The 16,086-nt window shown below is 48.2% G+C and overlaps 1 protein-coding gene and 1 pseudogene across 1 annotated transcript in view; one reads left to right on the top strand and one right to left on the bottom strand.

Moving 5' to 3' along the window:
• The window catches only part of LOC123345053 (zinc finger protein 883-like), a 902,586-nt gene that overhangs the window by 414,480 nt on the left and 472,020 nt on the right, over window positions 1-16,086 (top strand). The window lies entirely within an intron of this gene.
• Window positions 7,476-12,672, bottom strand: LOC123345066 (annotated as a pseudogene).

Below are 16,086 nucleotides of genomic sequence, written 5' to 3'. Positions count from 1 at the left end.
ATGGGGCAGGAGGGGCCATTTGTGCAGAGTCACTTTCCTACACAGCTCCAGCATTTTCCCCCAGGTCTCTTTCATCCCCTGGAGTCTCTGCATATTTGCCATTCTCTGGAGCACCCATGGGGAAAAAAAATAGTGGGAGGGTGGCACTGCCGCTGCCTGATAGCTGATGGAGGGGGTGTAGCCACCAAATAGCTGCTTGGCAGCTCAGGGAGGGGTCTGGGGAAGAGCTTCAGGGAGGGGGTGGAGTGGGGGTGGGAAGAGGCAGAGCAAGGGCAGGGCCCTGGAGGAGGGGGCAGAGCGAGGGGGGGCCTCGGAGGAGTGGAGCAGGGGCAGGAAGGGGCAGAGTGAAGGCAAGGCCTTGGGGGAAGGAACACAGTGGGGGCAGGGCCTCGGGGTGGAGTGGGGATAGCGCACCACCTGGGAAAAGGAAAAGTTGGTGCCTGTGAGTCTCTAGCCCACGAGCTGATGTCAGCAGAGCCCAGGCTGCCTTAGGAGGCTAGTTCCAGCCAACAGCGAAAGTCCACACCTCGGCTGGCCACAGAGGGAGCTTCTATGAAGGCCTCTCCCCAGTACAGATCCCACTGGGTGATCATCCTATAACTATGGCCTGCATTCTGTGCCTAATTGCGTGAGTTTACATTTGGTCATATTGAAGTGCAAATTGTTTGCTGGGGTCCAGCTTAATAAGCCATACAGATTGCTCTATAAGAGTGACCTGTCCTCTTTTAATGTTGCCTGACTGGAGCTGCCCCCCCAAATATAGAAGTCAAACTATGCCTATGATTATGCACGACAGGTATAATAGGCCAAGGAAGGCTAAGGGCTTGGCTACACTTGAAAGTTGCAGCGCTGGGAGTTACAGCGCTGGTCGTGCAGCTGTGCAGGAACAGCGCTGGTGTGTGGCCACACTCACAGCTACCAGCGCTGGTGTGTGGCCACATTTGCAGCATTTGCAGCGCTGTTGGGAGTGATGCATTATGGGCAGCTATCCCAGCGTTCAAGTGGCAGCAACGTGCTTTTCAAAAGAGGGGGGTGGAGTGGGGTCTAGTGTGACAGGGAGCGGGGGGAGAGAGAGAGTGGATTTTTGGAGCCAACACTGTGTGTTAGCTTCCTGCCTTGAAAAAATCAGAACATGTTTCCGACCCCTTAGTCTTAACTCTTAATTGCAAACAACCTGCATCCAACACGACTCCCCGCTGTTTCACTCACTCCCTGCCTGCCTCTCATTTGATTGTTTACAGCCAGGTACAGATTGATCACAGCAAACAAGAGCTCTGTTTGTTTTTTAGATAAGCAGCACCGGCAACGGAGCTCCTCGCGGAGCTCGTTCACAACAAAACAAAGAGAGGCTGCATAACAAAACAAAGAGAGTAATTTAGTTAAAAGCATTCTGGGATATCTCCTAATACCCTGGGGGCCAATTAAAGCGCTGGTGTGTGGCCACACTTGACGAGCAGCGCTGGATCACCAGCGCTGCACTCGTTATTCCCCAAGCAGACCAGGTGTTCAGCCAGCGCTGCAGCCAGGGAGTTGCAGCGCTGGATGTACCTTGCAGGTGTGGACAGTTACTAATTGCAGCGCTGGAAAGCCTCCACCAGCGCTGCAACTTTCAAGTGTAGCCAAGCCCTAAGCCTCCCCTGGTAGAGCCGCCGCCAGACACCTGGGCTGTGGTGGCCCTGCCTGTGCTCCACCTCTTGCTGTCCATGCTCCGCCCCTTCCCCAAAAACCCCCACCACTCATCATTGCCTGGCTGAGTCCCTCCTCTCCTCCTCCCCGCTTTCCCTGAGACCTGCATCACCCGCCGTTGCCTGATGAGTCCCCCGCTCTCCTCTCCTCTCCTCTCCTGTGAGGCTGCCCACTGCATCCCTCCTGACTCCCCTTTCCCTGGAAGCTGGCAGGAGCTTGGGGCTGGTCACGCAGAGCTTGGGGCTCAGCCCAGCTTGTGGCTCAGAGCTCAGGGTGGCCCAGGCCGGGGCAGCTCAGGGTGGCCCGGGGGTCAGGGAAGTTCAGCCAGGGCTCTCCAGTCACGGTGGTTGGAGAGGTCTTGCAGCTCTAAGGGGTGAGTTGGGGGGAAGGGGTGGGGCCTCAGGCAGAAGGGGTGGGGCTGGAGGGCTAGCCTTCCTGAAGAGGGGTTTCACCCGCTTCCCATGCCTATTGTTTTAAAGTGTGTGGCCCAGCAAAGAAAGGTACAGTTCCTGCCCAGATAGGAGGGTGTGTGAGGGGGGTGCAGCTATTTACCTGTCTATGTAAATTAAGCATGGTGGAACAAAAAACAATGGAAGCTCCATCTGCATAGAAATCACTGGACGGGTGCTAGAGGGGAGAGGTCTTACAGGCTGAAAAAGAGGGATCCTTCAATTAAATGGGGGCTGAAGTTGCTGGGAATGGAATATGGATGAGAAACCTGCTAAATCAAAGCATACATCTTGCTAGATTAAGTTTTAGACCTTTTTGTTAATAAATTAGGTTCATTCATGCCATAAAGCGACTCATTGCTATGTTTAAAGACAAGGGTGTATTTATGCCCATTTAAGTTAATAAGCTGTGATGTGCTTTTGTGCCTTCAAAGCAACAAACAAACCTAATTATTTCTCTGAACTATCCAGCAGAGGGCTGGACATTACAGGGCATACAGTTTTGGAGAAATTTGGCACTGAGCGTGTGTTGGAGTCATCTTTCTGGTTGTAGCCAAGGCTGGTGGACACCAGAGTATAACTGATGTGCTGCTAGCAGACTGCTGGGGTCAGCGTCTGCGGGACCAGGGCTGCAGCTATACACAGACACTCAGGGTGTGACCTCACACACACACAGACACTGTCACACACTCCCCTCAATACACACACATGCTGTCTCTCACATACACACTCCCTCACACACATGCTTTCTCACACACACGCACCCAACCCACATTCTCTCACACACGTCTTCAAGCCCCAACCCACACTGTTTCTCCCACACACTTAAGCTCTCTCTCACTCTTCCCCAACACACTCTTTCACACATGCACACACACAGTCTATGTCACCCCCCCAACAAACACAAATTCACACGCTGTCTCACACATACACATGCCCTCACACACTCCCCAAAATACTCACACACACACTCATAGAATCATTTAATATCAGGGTTGGAAGGGACCTCAGGAGGTCATCTAGTCCAACCCCTGCTCCAAGCAGGACCAATTCCCAACTAAATCATGCCAGCCAGGGCTTTGTTGAGCCTGACCTTAAAAACCTCTAAGGAAGGAGAGTCCACTACCTCCCTAGGTAACCCATTCCAGTGCTTCGCCACTCTCTGAGGGAAAAAGTTTTTCCTAATATCCAACCTAAACCTCCCCCTCTGCAACTTGAGACCATTACTCCTTGTTCTGTCATCTTCTACCACTGAGAACAGTCTAGATCCATCCTCTTTGGAACCTCCTTTCAGGTAGTTGAAAGCAGCTATCAAATCCCCCCTCATTCTTCTCTTCTGCAGACTAAACAATACCAGTTCCCCCAGCCTCTCCTCATAAGTCATGTGCTCCAGCCCCCTAATCATTTTTGTTGCCCTTCGCTGGACTCTTTCCAATTTTTCCACATCCTTCTTGTAGTGTGGGGCCCAAAACTGGACACAGTACTCCAGATGAGGCCTCACCAAAGTCGAATAGAGGGGAATGATCACATCTCTCAATCTGCTGGCAATGCCCCTACTTATACGGCCCAAAATGCCGTTAGCCTTCTTGGCAACAAGGGCACACTGTTGACTCATATGCAGCTTCTCGTCCACTGTAACCCCTAGGTCCTTTTCTGCAGAACTGCTTCCTAGCCATTCGGTCCCTAGTCTGTAACAGTGAATGGGATTCTTCCATCCTAAGTGCAGGACTCTGCACTTGTCTTTGTTGAACCTCATCAGGTTTCTTTTGGCCCAGTCCTCTAATTTATCTAGGTCACTCTGTATCCTATCCCTACCCTCCAGCGTATCTACCACTCCTCCAAGTTTAGTGTCATCTGCAAACTTGCTGAGAGTGCAGTCCACGCCATCCTCCAGACCTCCCCCCAACACACAGGCACAGTCTCTTTCACACAGTCCATCCAACACACACAATCTCTCTCACACACACTCTTGTATTCAGGGCTGGCTCCAGGCACCAGCCAACTAAGCATGTGCTTGGCGCGGCACCTTGGGACGGGGCGGCACTCGGGGTTTTTTGGTGGTTTTTTTTGGTTCGGCAGGGCAGTGCTGGAGGGTGTTTTTGTTTGTTTGTTTTTGTTTCGGCGGCGTGGCGCTACGGGAGGTGGGGGGTTGGATGGCGCGGTGCTTGGGGGGGCGGAGATTTGGGCAGCGCGGCACTCGGGACAGGAGGGGCTTCGGGTGGCGTGGCACTTGGGGGGGGCGGGGGCTTTGGGCGACGCAGTGGTCAGGGGCGGGGGTTTGGGCGGTGCTGGGAGGGGCTTCAGCGGCGCGGCGCTTGGGGATCGGGAGCTTGCGCAGGGCTTCGGGTGGCATTTGGGGGGCAGGGGCTTCGGGTGGCGTGGCGCTCGGGGGGGCTTTGGGAGGCACAGCGCTCGGGGGGACAGGGTCTTCGGGTGGCGCGGCGCTCTTTTTGTTTGCTTGGGGCAGCCAAAAAGTTAGAGCCGGCCCTGCTTGTATTATTATTTTTGTTGTCTTGGCACTTCCTGTTGCAATGTACAAGGCACATATAGTCTCTGTAATTTTATTCTTTCAAAGTTCGTTGAGGATCACAGTGCTGTTATTTTAGTTTTTCGACTGGTCTGTGCATTTCTTCATTTTATTTCTCTCTTATGCTTAAATTTAATTCTTTGAGTAGTGAGTTCTAAAATGCCCAACCTGTCCTGGCTGGAGTAATTCTCATTAGTACTTTTATTACCATATCGTGCTTTGTCATTCATTATTTGAAATGGTATGATCAACTAATAGTATCCTTCTAGAATGTAAATTTAGCTTATACAAACCTTAGCAATGCCAGTTTAAAAAACAATTAGTTAAACACACACTGGGCAGATGAAGCTTACTTATTTTCAAATGGTACTTTTAGTTATATCTATAAAATGGCTTAAAATTTGTATGAAAATAAATGCAGTTCCAAGTCTGACACTAATAGTAATGATTGAGTTAAATGTTAATGAGTCACATACATGATTGTAATCAGTAAACATAAATGCTAAAATAATTAGAAAAATAAATTCCCCCTTCTTAATAAAAGAAGAAAAAAACCTTAATTGCTTATGTTAAAGTTATGTAAATACGTTTTTAGTGGAGTGAAAAACAATTCTCTAAACTAGAGCAGACAATGGCAGTAACACAGAGTGTGTCAGAGAAAGGAAGGAGGTTTTATTTATCTCTCTTAAAGATGGTGTACAAAGTATCAAATGTGTGTTTCTGATATCTGTGTTAAAGCTCCAGAACTGATCCCCCAAGGATTGGGATTGGGAATATCTTGCTGTATTATCTCCTGATTGTTCTAAATTCTTTAACAATCTGAGATTTTTTAGAACAATTTTTAAGAACATCCCATTGTCCCATACATTTTGTGAAGGCCAAGATTATAACAGGATTCAGAACAGAACTAGATAAGTTAATGGAGGATAGGTCCCGTCAGTGGCTATTAGTCAGGATGGGCAGGGATGGTGTCCCTAGCCTCTGTTTGTCAGAAGCTGGGAATGGGCGACAAGGGATGGATCACTTGATGATTGCCTGTTCTGTTCATTCCCTCTGGGGCACCTGGCATTGGCCACTGTTGGAAGACAGGATACTGGGCTAGCTGGACCTTTGGTCTGACCCAGTATGGCCATTCTTATGTTCTATGTGAGTAACTGATCATACGAAGACCCCATGGGGTGAAAAAGAAAATGTCTTGTCTGCCATTGTAATGCTACAGCAGCATCTCTGTAGCTCTTCTCTGTAGACAAAATTTATGCCAAATAGAGGGATTCCCCCATTGGTGTAGATAAACCCCCTCCCTGAGAGGTTCCTCAGTCAGCCTAGTGCTGCCTACTCGGGGACTTGTGTTGCCTTAACTAAGCCAATCAGGAGTGTGGATTTTCACATGGCTGTGTGACTTAGTAATGATGACCTAATTTTCTAGAGCAGACCAAGTCTTAGGCCTGGTCTACACTGCGGGGGGGGGGGTCGAACTAAGGTACGCAACTTCAGCTACGCGAATAGCGTAGCTGAAGTCGAACTACCTTAGTTCGAACTACTTACCCGTCCTCACGGCGCGGGATCGAAGTCCGCGGCTCCCCCGTCGACTCCGCCACCGCCGTTCGCGGTGGTGGAGTTCCGGAGTTGACGGGAGCGCGTTCGGAGTTCGATATATCGCATCTAGATGAGATGCGATATATCGAACTCCGAGAAGTCGATTGCTACCCGCTGATCCGGGTCCATACTACCCGATCCGGCGGGTAGTATGGACGTACCCTAAGATATTACATAAGACAAGGAAGTGTGCTAGAATCAGGCCCGGAGTGAAATACTATTCCAAGAGAGGATTAGTAACTGAATTACATGGCCAGTTTCAGGATGAACCCGTTCTCAAAACAAATCCTGCAGTGGCAGAGAAATGGCTTATTTCACACTCATGTACTTCATCATCTGAAAACGTTTAATTTGTAGGAAGGCAGGGGAATCGTGAAAGAGATTGTTACGGCCTAGCTCAGACAGCTCCGCTTTCTCAGCGCTCGGTCACTGTAGGGCACGGCGCGCCAGCTTCAACCGGCCATGACCGGTTGGAACCGCTGTGTGGAAAGACCCTGGCCCTGGGCAATGGGGGGCGGCCCCGGGCGGTCCCGGAGGGTGGAAAGCCCCTTTTGCATATGCATGAGCTAGCATATAATATGAGTATGCATAGTGTTTGTGTTTGGACTCTGCACCAGGCCGAGCTCCAGGGCGCTGGGTTCCCCACCTCTGTGACAGCAACGCTTGGAGTCCCCATTGCGGGTGTGTCACTTTACCTTCATTAAAGCCAATTACTCACTGTGTGGGTGTCGGCCTCGTTCTTGCAGAGCACCTTGGGTAGGCCTGAAGCCTCCTTAGAACCTAACAAATTAACATTTTCTTTAAAAAAAAATCACCCAGAGGGTCCTGTCTAGACTAAAATTTGTGTCCTTGTTTGTTCAGTGACATAAATGTTGTTTCCTGATCTGGTTCCTGAGCCCTAAATTGAACCAGGACCAACATCCATCCATCTGGGGAGTATCTATATTTGCATTCAGCATCATGGGCATTCGCCCCACATGTCAATCAACCTGAGTGATGACATGACCAACAATTCTAGTCTAGTCAGGGCCTAGGATTTAACGCCATCAATGCATGCCTGGTTTTGTTTATCTGCACTGTTAGAAACATGTTTTGAAAAGTGCAACTGACTAGAATTGGTTTAGGAATAAGCTGTTCTCTCCGCCTTACATATTTCATAGCATCACTACGGCAAAATGTCATAGTTTACAACTAATGAACAAAAAAGCAGTATCAGATTATTTCCATCTATTCCTTTATTGATAGGATGCTACAGAACAATTATTTTTTTTCTATTTATAAAGAACAGGTTAGTGCTTAGTGATCAGTAATGATTTTGATTAATGAAACCAGTGATTTCTATGGAGACTCCTACACTGTAGTAGTTCTATTTAATATTTCAAAGGAGACAGAACACTCTCAATTTACATACACCGGATTTGGGGCCAGACCCTCTACTGGCATTGAGTGGTTTAGCTCTATTGACTTCAATGGAAATACACCATTTAAACCAGTTGAGGGGCTGGCTCCCTGAAGGAGATTAGCAGTGCAGTTTCTAATTCCCTCCTCAGTTGTGCCTTCCTTAAACACCCACAAAGCAATTAAAATTAAACTTTTTGAACTCAGTCAACCCTTTCCTGCTCCTGCTCTTGTTGTTCTTGCTGATCTTTCCCCCGCGACTGATAGCTATCCCTGTGAATGTCACTTGCTGCTCTCACAGCAGATTTCATAGCAGTGTCGATCCAGGCATGAGGCTGGGCTGTGTGTTCTCCTGCAAAGTGGACCCTCCCTTCATTCTGAAACAAAGGCCCAGAATAGTCAACAAACTGGTAGGGGGTGATTGAGGCAAATGCTCCCATGGAATGTTTGTCTAGGTTCCATCTCTGTATTACATGTTTATTACAGATGAACTGGAGATCCTCCTTAGATACCTTGTGGATTTCTGCCAGGTCCTCCAGCACCACATCAATGCACTTCTCGTCACTCATGGAAAGAAAGAATTCAGCGTCGTCGTTCCACGTGTAGGAAGCCACAATCACCCCCACCCCACTAGAGAAGTTGTGGTTGGGATAGTAGATAAATCTGGAAGGGCGATCCGTGACTGATGGCCCACCTCAAATCCCGTCCGTCTCCCAAAACTTTTCAGTGCAGGCCAAGGCAACCTTGGTGGCACTGGCATAGTGAATGGAGCGCAGGGCATGGGTCTTACTGGAGGAAAGCGGTGGCATAAATTTGATAAGTCTCGTGGCTTTTGCTGTGGCTGTGACAAGGACATAGTCAGCCATCACTGAGGAGGGGCTACATGTGTCATGTGCACCACAGTATAATACTTGGACTTTGTTACCCTTGGATATAATCTTCTCTACTGTGCAGTTCAGCTGGACAACTCCAGGCATAGACTGGTAGAAGGCCTGGGGCAATTGGTCGAATCCCCCTGTGATCTCATCAAAACTGAAAGAAATAAGAGGTGACGTGGGAAAGATTTACATTAGTAGCAGTATTACAATTGCTTTTAAGGACAATAAAGTAGGGCCCCCTGAGGTAAGGTCTGTGTCTGATTCAGATCCTGCCTCAAAGAGTTTACACTCCAGCTAGACAAGATAGGTCAAAAAAAGTTTATTATTGTCATTTTAGAGGAAACGGGGGCTTAAGTGACACACAGACCTGGGGCCCAGAGGTGAATTTAAGCCAATATCAAGGAATTCAGATTGCGCTCTACAGGGTGGGTCAAAATTATGGCCCAGATTAAATAATCAAGGAGTATATTGCTGACAGTATGACCCATTCGATGACAGAGATTGCGTCTCTCTGCACATTCTAACCCGGGTTGAGAAACTTGGGTTAGCGGGGTTCGCAGTAGTGCTGTAGAAATAGCTGTGTAGACAGTTCTTTGAGGTTGCAGCTGAGGCTGGAACTCAGATTCTCAAGCCCACCCGTATCCCTACACTACAGAGCAAGAGCTCAGCCCAAGCCACAACTTCAGAGCTCTGTCTACACAGCTATTTGTATAGTGCTAGTAAAATCCCCACTAGCCTAAGTCTCTCAGCCTGACCTAGGAGACTCATTGCCATGGACAACCTACTGGCAATGTAGATGTACCCCCAGAGACCAACAATGAAGGGCTCCATTATCCTAGGTAAAGTTAGGGTGACCAGACGCCCCAATATTATCGGGACAGACCCGATTTTAACACATTTGTCCGGCATTCCCAACCGCACATTGGTTGGGATGCCCTTTGTCCCTATATCGGGGACCGCTCACCATGAGTCACCGCCAAAGTCCCTGGGCTGGCATGGTGGTGCTTCCTGGGGCAGCTCCCGGTGCAACACCCGCCTGCCGGCAGGAGCCTACAGTGTTGGCAGCCCCTAGGCACAGAGGCGGAGGGGGTCTCTGAATGCTGCACCGGTTCCCTCCTGCCCAATCAGAGCTGCGGGGGTGGGGCTTGCAAGCACTGGCAGCGGGCAGAGAGCCCTCTGCCCCCCCCCACCCATCCTCCCAACCACGGGCGGTTCTAGGAATTCTGCCGCCCCAAGCAGGGCGGCGCGCTGCGGGGCGCGCTCTGGCGGTCGCCAGTCCCGCGGCTCCGGGGGACCTCTTGCAGACGTGCCTGCGGAGGGTCCGCTGGTCCCGCGGCTCTGGTGGACCTCCCGCAGGCATGCCTGTGGATGCTCTACCGGAGCTGCGGGACCAGCGGACCCTCCGCAGTCATGCCTGCAGGAGGTCCGCCAGAGCCGCCTGCCGCCCTCCCGGCAAAATGCCGCCCCAAGCACATGCTTGGCGCGCTGGGGTCTGGAGCTGGCCCTGCACCCAACCTGACCTGACCCTAGGAGCCAGAGGGACCTGCCGGATGCTTCCCAGGAGCCTCCCCAGGTAAGCACCACTGGGGACTCCTCACCTTGCCCCCCCCCCCGCCAGGTCCCTGTGGCTCTTAGGGTCAGAGCCCCATGCACAGTGCAAAAAGCCGGAGAGCACTGCCCCGGGCTCCCACCATACTGGGAAGCGCAGTGAGCCAGCGCGGCTGCGAGCTGGGGGAGAAGCCTGCCCTGAAGCGGCGGCGCAGCGCCACTGATGGAGCCACCACCGCCTCGCTCCAGGCAGCTGGAGGGCGCCCCAGCACTGCCCTGCTCCATAGACTGCATAGCTCCGCTCCCACTCACCATACAGACAGCTCTGTGCGGTGCGCGGGCTCCATTCAGTGCTGGGCGCTGTGCACGTCAGCGGGGTAAATAGTAACCTGGCCCTCACCACGCTGCCCCCACATGGCCAGCAGCCGTGACCCAATGAGGGTGTTTGGCTGGGGATTGCAGCCTGCAGTGGCCGGAGGCGGGGAGGGCACCAAGGGGTCCGTGGCAGAAAGCAGGGGCGTGTGGTGCCTCGATCTGGGGCAGTTTCCCATGTGCCCCCCAACTATCTCCCGCAGCAGGGGTGGGGGTGGTTATAAAGCCAGGTGGGAGAGTCAGTGGCCACTTTGGGTGAGCCTGCCCAGGGCCGGTGCTTCCATTTAGGCAACCTAGGCGGTCACCTAGGACGCCAGGATTTGGGGGGGGCAGCATTTTGCTGCCCTCGGCGGCAATTCGGTGGCGGAGAGGTCCTTCTGTGCTCCGGGTCTTCGGCGGCAATTCTGCGGCAGGTCCTTCACTCACTCCGGGACCCGCCGCCGAAGTGCCCCGAAGACCGGGAGTGTGGAAGGACCCCCCTGCCGCAGAATTGCCGCCAACGACCGGGAGCGCGGAAGGACCCCCGCCTAGGGCGCCAAAAACCCTGGCGCCGCTCCTGAGCCTGCCCCACAGTTTAAGTGCAGGGTTAGTGGGACTTGAGTCAGCTGAGCTGTGTTAGGGAGCCCTGGGCTTAGGGTGACCAAAGATCCCAATATTAGAGGCTTTGTCTTATATAGGCAATTATTCCCCTCCCCCATCCCCGGCCGCCCAAAAAAAGAGTCCTGATTTTTTACACTTGCTATCTGGTCACTCTAGGTAAAGTACACACATGTAGAATGAAAAGATGTAGCCATGCCCCAAAGACCTTGCAATTTAAGTACATTCGTTTCTCACCCATCTTCATGAAAGAAGATATTAAACTCCATGACAGAGTTAAGAAATGACATGTGGAATCCAGCATCCTCATTCATCAAGTCTCCGATCATCTGTACAGCCCCATGGCTTAATTTCCCTTCCTTAATCAAGTACTCCTGGGAGGGGAGGAAAGGGAGGAAAGTTTGTTCTCCTTTAGGCATAAGAAGCACATGGAGGTATCCTTGGGGAATGATTTGACTTCCATGAGGAAGGAGAAGATAAATGGTTATTTTCAAGCTTTATATGGTGATGATATTGTTGCCACTTTTTGGCCTGAGCCATTGCCAATATCCAAGGCCTTGCCTGGTTCTTTCTCTTTGAAGGAGAGATTGAGGATGTGAGTCAGGTCTTTCTTTGGTGCAATCCTGTCCATTTAAAAAGAATGGATACAACATACTTTTTGCCTCCTGATGATTGTTTTTACTGTGTTCGGGGAATGTCCCTGCTCAGCAATCCAAGTCTACCTTTCCAGCAAATACTGTGACCAAAAGAAGCTCTATCCTTTGTTTTCCTCAAAGGGCCATGTTAACCACTGCTACGCTCTTTTTCTCCTGGATTTCTCCCCTTCTCACAGACAGACACAGCTGCAAACAATCAACCGCCTAACCTCTGCAATCAATCCTAGGAAAACTGTCAACCCCCACAGATTAGCTTATGATTGGCCTACCCATGCATCCTGATAGTGCCTTGGGCAGTGGCTTCCACTGCCTCCCACCCTTTAACTCCAGAAAGGAGCTTAATTGCTTCTTCCATTTCACCTGAATTAATTGTCTTTAGCATGCCCATCGACTTTAACTAGGTCTGTGGCTAACTATAGACTAAAGATATGTTTGATTGCCACCATTAACACCTTCCAGCATAACAATATTAAAATAATAATTGAAGGAAATATGAAATTTCTGGCACTCAGTCCTTTATTTTCCATAATCTTGGTCACAAACAAAACCCTGCCCACTGAGGCTGCCAAAAGGAGAAGCCAATCCCGATAGACTGTGCAGAGCTTCATAATATGCTGTTTTCCCTCATTCCTTTATTGGTGCTTTGAATAAAGGACAACCTCGACATGAAAACTGGCATCATTAGGTTTCATCAGGATAAACAGGTGCATTTTATGCCTCTCTCAGAGCAATAATTTCAGATTTTCCATACACATTTGGATTTAAAGGTACTTGAAGGCCCATATCGATTGCCTTGGTGGAAAAGCAGTCATACCAACCCAGCAACTTTTCACAGTTTCTGCTCCGGAACTTCTCTATGGCCTGTGTTGGAACCATGCATGGAAACATTCATAGACAGAAAGAGAAATATGTTCACAAAAGCACTGGACCAAATTCTGTTCTCCTATCTAAACTACCTAGGTACTTGCATGATATCTGCAGGCTTCATAATCACCGATGGATTTTATTCCCAAAATACTCCTTTGAGGTAGGGTAGAATCAGCTCCATTTTACAGAGCACATAGCTATGGCAGCAACTGAACCCACATCGCTTGAGTCCTAGTGCAGTGCCCTATCTACTAGATCCTAATTCCTGTGTGTATCCATGAGACCCCACTGAATGGAACTGAGTTGCATGGCATAGTCTCCAGCTCTGCTGTAGTTAAACGGCAGGATCTGATCCCGAGTTCACTGTGTAGCAAACAAAAACAGGCGTTTCCTTTCAGAAGTGCCGAGCACCCACAGCTTCGGGGATGCGGGGTGGTAAATCACATGTCGTTACTCCTGATTCACGTGGGTGAAAGTGAATGGAGAACCAGGGCCAGATAATCTGCCCTGGTAAATCCTCTTCATACCACAACAAGGGGAATTATAGCTCAGATTCCCCTGACACAGGATGTATTGTGGGTTGGAATGGTGTTGAGAAGGGATGTGTTGGGAAAAGAGAGCGGGAGACCAGCACATACTACAGAAGAAGAGACCTCCTGTGCTGCAGTAGAAGTTAGGGCCATTTTTCAGAATCAGGCCTGGTAATTTATTTTCCTTTATACAATCGACCAATAAACAAACCTTCTGCAGAATTTCTTCATAAAGTTCTTTAGCAGATTTGCCTTTCTCTGAGGGAGCCACAGTATAATTCAAGATATCAGGGTTCTTTTTGACATTCCCAGCTGTTGTCCTGACACCATTAATCAAATACCAGGCATTGTCATCCATCTCAGAGAACTTATTTAGCTTAAGGTCAAATTGCCTAATAAATTCACGAACAATTCTGCAAAAGAAAGAAAGGGGAGAGAAAGGGGGAAAAGAGAGAGTCAAAAATAAGAAAATAAATTATATGCTCTACTGGCTATACAAATAATACAGTTGTAAGTATGTTATTTACGTCATTCCCTTATTGAACTTTCCTGATTCCAACTAATGTTATTAATGCTGTAGGAATATGATAGATCTATAAAAGCAGCAAAGAATCCTGTGGCACCTTATAGACTAACAGACATTTTGCAGCATGAGCTTTCGTGGGTGAATACCCACTTCTTCAGATGCAAGATGATAGATCTAGATCCTGATCCTGATCCTGATGTAAACTGATGTAGTTCCATTGACGAAAAGGGGGCTACCAGCTATGTAGTAGCTGAGGGCTTGGCATATTGACTGGTAACCACAGATATTGTGTATAATAACCTCATCTGATTGTTCTGCTTCTAAATTGTAGTCTCAATTTATGGTAGTTTCCTTTGTAGTTAGGGTATATTTATGATACAGCTTTTTGTGTTTGTTTGTTTTTGGTTGTTTGTGCTTGTATTTTTGTGTTTTAATAAGCTTTTGTTCCCTATAATTGTGCTGAAAAAGATTCTATTTTATGCTATTCTATTCTATTCTTGTTCTTATACTTCTTCACAAAACAACTAGGTGCAGTGTTTTATGAAACAATGCAACTCATTTCAAATCACTTTGACTAATGAAGAGCTCATATCTATTGTCTGGCTTTCTTTTGACTCAGGGCCTGATACAACTGCCTTTAACATAAATTGGAATGTTTCTATTGGTTTCATGGAAATTCGACCATGCACTCACAAGCCGCCAGTTCCATAACAAGGCCCTGATCCTGAGAACACTTATTGCTCAGTTCATTGTTTACTATTGGCCATAATCCTATCCAGGTCATTGAGACTAGTTACGGCAGGAAATATTACATCTAGCAGCAAGTTCTTTTAGGATGTTTGATCTTATCCTTAACCATAGCAGAATTCTGCAAAACTGGGTTGTTCCTTTACCAAACAATTTACATGGCTGAGGAATGGAAACTGTATTACCTGTGGGTGCTTGGCAAACGCATGGCTCCCAACTCCACGTACCAATCGTGTGTATCATCTCGATAGGTCTTGATTCGTCCTCCCACACGATCACTGGCTTCCAGAACTGTAACCAAGGAACAAGCATGGAATAGCATTTCCACTCACTTATGTGGCACCTGCACAATTTTAGGCACAAAGGACAAAACTTTCAAACCTTGGTGACTAAAATTAGGTAACTGAATCTACATTCTGGCACCTAAATAAGTATCCTAATGGCTTTTCACCCACCAGTTCCTAACATTATGTACATTGCATGTCTGAAAATTGCACTCATTTAAGGTGGGATTTTCAAAAGCGCTCTGTGTTGGTTGAACTGGACACACTGCAGTCAATGGGAGGAGAATGATGTCAACTCTGAGTGCATCTGAAAATCTGAGAGCCAGGTCTACATTACCAGGGTTTGTCGGCGTAGCTGTGTTGGTCCGGGGTATGAAAAACTACACACCCCAGGCAACATAAGTATGCTGGCAAAACCCCAGTGTAAACATAGCTAGGACAACACAAGAGTGCTTCTGTTGGCACAACTAATGTCATTTGGGAAGATGGCGTTACCATACTGACAGAAAAAACTCCTTCTGTCAGGATAAGCTGCATCTAACCTAGGCAGCTCTGCTGGAATAGCTATCCTGGCAAAGAATTTGTAGTGTAGGCAAGGTCTGAGCCTTACATGTTGGCATAAGGATTTTGAGGGAAGATTTTCCCAAGTTGCATGTAACTATCATTGTGCTTTTGAAAACCTTCCTGTAGGTGCTAAACTTTAAGCACCCAAGTTTGTACATTTTGACTGTACGTTTTCCAAAGCATCAGGGTCCTCAGAATTCACAAATAACTTAGACTGGGATTTTCAACTCCCTGTTCTTCTACACTCATCCCAGCCTTAAAGCCTAATGGATTTATGTGGGAGTTACATAATTCATAAGCCTTACACTGACTCCTCTGTAAACAGGGATGAAGATCATTTAAAGGTATGTCTCCACTGGGCTGAAATTCACTTCTGTTATTTCTGGCATGAAAAGAACATAAAAAGAAGGCAGACTGAAGGCTACCAATAGCATTTTAATTTTCACATGCTTAGATTTCTGTGAGAGAATGTATGCCCTGCACGGATATTGAAATTTGAAAGTATATTCCTGTAACTTGCCACTTTCTAATGGATAGGGTTATTTTGAAAATGTAGCTTTGGGGGTATTTGTTCCCCTTTCTATTTCTTATGATAGTTACTGTAACTCCTCCAGCTTTAAATTAATGAAGGTTCAGGGAAATGTTCCAAGACAGAAATGGGAAGAGGGAGCCTAAATCCTATTGAAATACAATGGGAGTTCAGCACCTAAAGTCCCATTATTGCCTTTGAAAAATCTCTTCCTTTATCATTGAGCCCTTTCTTTCTTTCTTTCTTTCTTTCTTTCTTTCTTTCTTTCTTTCTTTCTTTCTTTCTTTCTTTCTTTCTTTCGTGTGAATTCCCCTTGTTTCATTTTTAACCAT

This window comes from Mauremys mutica, chromosome 12 (assembly GCF_020497125.1).
Source record: "Mauremys mutica isolate MM-2020 ecotype Southern chromosome 12, ASM2049712v1, whole genome shotgun sequence".
Classification (NCBI taxonomy): Eukaryota; Metazoa; Chordata; order Testudines; family Geoemydidae; genus Mauremys; species Mauremys mutica.
Note: the sequence above shows the minus strand (reverse complement) of the source record. Positions and strands in the feature narration are given on the sequence as shown.